Source organism: Silene latifolia, chromosome Y, assembly GCF_048544455.1.
Source record: "Silene latifolia isolate original U9 population chromosome Y, ASM4854445v1, whole genome shotgun sequence".
NCBI lineage: Eukaryota > Viridiplantae > Streptophyta > Magnoliopsida > Caryophyllales > Caryophyllaceae > Silene > Silene latifolia.
The window spans coordinates 390,692,644-390,698,074 of record NC_133538.1 but is presented as its reverse complement, the minus strand read 5'-3'; positions in this window follow the sequence as shown (position 1 = coordinate 390,698,074).

The window sequence follows — 5,431 nt, the reverse complement described above, 5'->3', positions numbered from 1 at the left end:
CCCATAACATTATGGGTTCATATTCCAATCCATTCCATTCCATGCTATTGAACCAAACGCCCCCTTATTTCATCCAAAATAAAATATCTAGACTAATAAAGAAATATTAACTAAATGGAAATTATATAATAATTTCCTAAACAACCGAAAAACTCACGCACAAAACTAATACAAACACTAAGTCTCCAAAACTTGGCAAGTGGGGGGACCCACTTAATTTCCAAAACAAGTCACGTGGAAACTAAGTCAAAAGAACATCAGACACAAGTCACCTGCTCAGGCGAATCGCCGAAGATACGTACGTGCATGCTTTCTTCGTCCCACCTTTAGCTTAATCGGTCTTCGACACAAATTCAAGGCATAAATTCATAACACAAAAAATTTGTAATCTACGAAGTTTCAATATCATAAACTTGAATATTCAGCCGATGAAAGTTTAAATAATCTGAAAGCATTATAAAAGTAATATGGCTAATGAATGCTTACCCTTTCCAATAAAATTATCTAAAGATTTGTTCCGCGTTGAATTGAAAAACCGTGGTACACATGCATATTGAACCTGAAATTTTTACCAAACTACAGTAGCAATATATTTGTATGGCTGTATATAAGCAAACATACAATTAATATAACAATCTACACATTAATAGTTTAGTACCATAAATAAACAATATAAGTACGTAAATACATAATTAGAAAAAAAAAATAAGAAGAAAAAGAATAAAAAACACGCAGACTAATCATCATATGTTTTAATAAAAGGAGCAAGTATATCTTATATATATATATATATATATATATATATATATATATATATATATATATATATATATATATATATAAAATGGGTTGAAACGCTGTGGATGCGCCACGTAGCGTATTCAGCCTTAATTACGGTCATTAATTATAGCTAATCATTAAATAAGCTAACTATCATAATTTCCTAAATGCCATATCATGTTTTGATCGTTGATTTGAGTATCATCTAAAATCAAGATGATACTCAATAGACGACTAACGATGTAAAAAATTCCAATGGATTGTTATGAATACAAAAGTGATACTCCTCCGTAGACGACTAACAAAATTTGTATAACAAGAGCTATAAGTGATGAACAAGTTCAAAAAGCTTGATGAAATGGTGTGAAAGCAATCGAGTTGGTAACATTTGTGCTTAGAATTAAAAAAAAAAAATTTAAAAAAAATTATATATATAGACGATTTTTCATCATGCGTATTAATATTAAATGTAAGGAGTGAGATTACCTTTGTGTAAAATTTAAATTTTCAAGGCTGTTTTGTGTTTGAGTCTATCCAAAACTAAGAAACAAAAATTTACCGTATAGAATAGTCGTATTAATATAATTTTAAGACTGTTATGTCTGTATAATAATTTTTCTTTAGTTTTACAATTAGTAGTTGTATATACATTTTTTAAGACGTTCAAATGTTCCCCGTATTTGGGTCACGTACAGAAAACGATGTATAATGGAGTAAGAGCAAGTAACAAATCGGGATCTGGGGCTATGGTGAAAACGATGAAGCAACTAAGCCGAATTCATTTTCTATAATTCTTGATTTTTTAAGCAACAGACTGACCTAGGGTTAGATTATGTAACCGATTGGATGAGCCTATGAGTTTTTTTTTTTCCTTTTCAAAAACGAGCCCATGATATACTCTACTAATATTTAGTATTTACCTATATGCTATAGAATTCAGATACATTCATTCAAAAAAAACATATTATCCATACATGGCAGGGAAAGGTTACGATTATTCTGTACATACACTTTTCTTTCCGTTCTTTGATGGTCATCATCTTTTGTGGTATTCAAATTTTCACAACTCAAAAGTATATTGCAAAAAGTTGTGTACTTGCAAAATCGAATTCGAGTTGGTATAGACAATGTGGTAACGAGTTATATGTGCATTGTTGCATGGAGATTTACACCAATATTTACTACAAAATAATGATGTTAAGGACATTTGCGTGAAAAAACAAGTGATTTAATAATTAAAAAGCGCATTTTCTTTTTTTAATTATTATTTTCTTAAGTACATATTGTATACCTCTATTGTAACTATATGTTTTATATTTGAAAAAACTTTGAAATTAAACGTAAAAAATAAAGTATTGAGAAAGCTTAATCTATTTTTATTTATTAGTAAATCTCAAATGTAATACATTAACTACAATGGATTTTTTTTCAATAAAAATATCAAAAAATAAAAACAGGCCGCGCGAAGCGCGGGATACTACCTAGTGTGTGTGTGTATATATATATATATATATGTATATATATATATATATGTATACATATATATATATGTATACATATATATACATATATATATGTATATATGTATATATACATATATATGTATATATATACATATATATATGTATATACATATATATACATATATATATATATATACATATATATGTATATACATATATATATGTATATATATACATATATATATGTATATATATATATATACATATATATATATATATATATATATATATATATATATATAGTGTAAAGTTCTCTTAAGTCCCTTACATCTATTGAGTCCCTAAGTTTTCATATGGGCCTTTAGATGAAGGAGATGGAGGGAGGAGATTACATCTCAATGGAGGGCTAAAAGTGCATCTAGCTAATCTCCCTTCCTAATCACTCTTAATCTCCTCCTCATTCTTATCATTCATTCATTCACTACTCTCTCATTCATTAATTCCAAAACAAAAAAACCACATCTCTCTCATTCTCTCTTCCTCTCATCACCCAAAAAAAAAAACCAAAACAAAAACCAAAAAAAAAAAAAAACTCGACCACCATCTATCTCCCTTTCTCTCTTCCTCACTCCCGTCCAACAACCACCCCAACCACTCCCGTCCTCTTCCTCACTCCCGTCCAACAACCACCCCAACCACTCCCGTCCAACAGTCACCACAACTCACCGTCACAAAACAAAAAAGAACAACCCACAGCCCCACCACAACCACGACGCGGCCCCACCACGACACCATTTTCACCCCACGACACCACCTTCACCCAGCGACCCACCTCATCCTCCCTCCTCCTCTGACGCGTTCACCCACGACCATCTCCACCATTGCCGTACTCCACCACAGCCACCCACGAATACACTACTGCCGCCACACCCACTACTGCCGCCATACCCACACACGACCACAACCCAGCCCTCATCCTCCATGACCCGCAACCACAATCAACCAACGCTTTTTCCGTTTGGATCTCGTTTTTCTGAGATCTTGTTTCATTTATTTCGTTTTCAGAGATTTGTTTTTTTATTTCATTTTTATCGTTTGTAATTGTTCCGGGTGTAATTCCAGAGCAAGTATCGCTACCACCCGTGGCTTGTAGAATGATGTCTTGAGTTAGATTCTCCTTTGGTCTTATTCGTTCCTCTCGGCCTCTCCTGCAACAATGAACGAACTGAGGGCTTGGCTTTGTGCCAAGCGTACTCACTCCGACGCCCAAGTCAGTAAACTTAAATGTATATGTTGTATGCTAATTGGCTAGGAATATATTGTAGAGAGATAAGGAAGATTATACCGGATGAATAGTGTATTTAGGTTAAGTTGTGCATTTCTGGATTGGATCCCATCCTCAATGAAGGTTGAGTATTTATAGACTTCACCTTTTGTCACGTAGTGGCCAAGTGGCCAAGTGGCTAGCAGGTGGAAAGACTGATCTACCCCTCGGCCGAGGTTTCTATGGCGGGCCGGCGGGCCCTGCTGACTCACCGCCGAGGGGACTTGGATGTGAGTACGCGGGTATGTGTCCTACGGAAGGTTGTCATGCCGAGACCCGGCCGACCGGGTGATGATTCTCATCGGCTAGGGCTGTCTCAGGTCGTTGACTTTTTGTGGACATCTTTGACCTTGCTCAATATGTTGACTTGGTCGTGCCGGTGCGAATATGCCCCATCAATTTGCCCCAGGCCGTAGTCTATGCCGTGGTATGGGCTTCGATGTACGCCCGAGCGTATATTCTCGCGCAAGTAGTTTGTAGAAATTTTTCCTTCATCGGCTTTTTCTGCGGCGGCTTCTTCCGCTCTGCCTAGTCTTTCTTAGGCCGTACCATATCCCCCCTTCACATGGATGTGTATTGGGCATCCGATGTGGAAAAGAAAGGGACGCTGGCCGAGACCGGGGTTGAGACTGCCGGTTACTTTTGATTGCCCCCGGCCGGCGGTGTCTAGCTTGGTCGATCATGTGGCCGGCGGAGAAAAAGGTGCATGGGAATTTGTTGAGGAAGGTGAATAGGCGGAGAGTTTTGAATAGGCGTGTTGAAGACGTTTGGTCATCGTTGTTGCATTGATTGACACAAGCTGTTGCAACGATTGACATTCCGTGGTTGCATGTCCAACACGTGTCGCATCTTTGATTGGTTGACGCTTCATGGGTCTGTTTCTCGATTGGTCTTGCCTCATGGGCTTTTCCCTATAAATAGGGCAGTTGCTCCGTGAAATTGGTCACCAATTTCATTCTCCAAAATTTTTCTTCTCTAAACTTGTAAGGGCTTCTGTCTTCTAACATTCGGAGTTGTTATTCCGGCGAGTGTTTTTCTTCGAGGTAAACAAACAAACTTCTTTTTATTTTGTTGAATAATTGTTGCTATTATGTTTGCTATCGGCGCGGGACTAGCACTTCTGCGCCGGATGATTACCCATTGCGTCTTGATGGGGAGGAGATACTAGACGCCATTCCGATAAGGTTTGGGGGCCCTAGGTCTCCTTCTCCCCGATCGACCCACCAGTCCGGGGGGACGGGGGATGAGGGTGAGGATGCTGATGAGGATGAGGGGACCCCTTCCGATGGTGGGAGGCTGTCTGTCCCGGATCATGGCGAGCCCTGCACGACTGGTCTTGAACGTGGTTGGTTCCATAAGTTCGGCAGTTGTTCCGGCGAGACATTTTTCGGAGGCCATTTCTCGTTCGGTGAGGGGTATAAGATCGTTATTCCTAAAGAGGGTCGGGCGGTTCTGTTGCCCTCCACCGGGTCACACCGGCGTGTACAACGGGCATCCGGAGTATGGGCTGCGGTTTCCTCGAATAGATACGTCGTGGACATTATCGAGCTATGAACGTCGCGGTGGCCCAACTACATCCGCCGGCCATGAGGACGATAGTTGGCTTTGTGTGGCTTTGTCTCTTTAGGGGGAGATCCCGACAGTCAACTTATTCCGCCGACTTCACAGTCTCCGACCGTCAATTGCTAATAAGGTGGGGTGGTACGCCGTCAGACGGAGCCAGGCTATGCCTCCGTGAACAAGCTTACTTCCTGTAAAGACTGGCAACGGCGGTGGGTTTATGTCCAAGTGCCGGAGGATTACCCATTGCCCCGGTCTTTCCAGAGCCCTGTTTACTTGCGGTGTGAGAACCGGGAAGAGTATG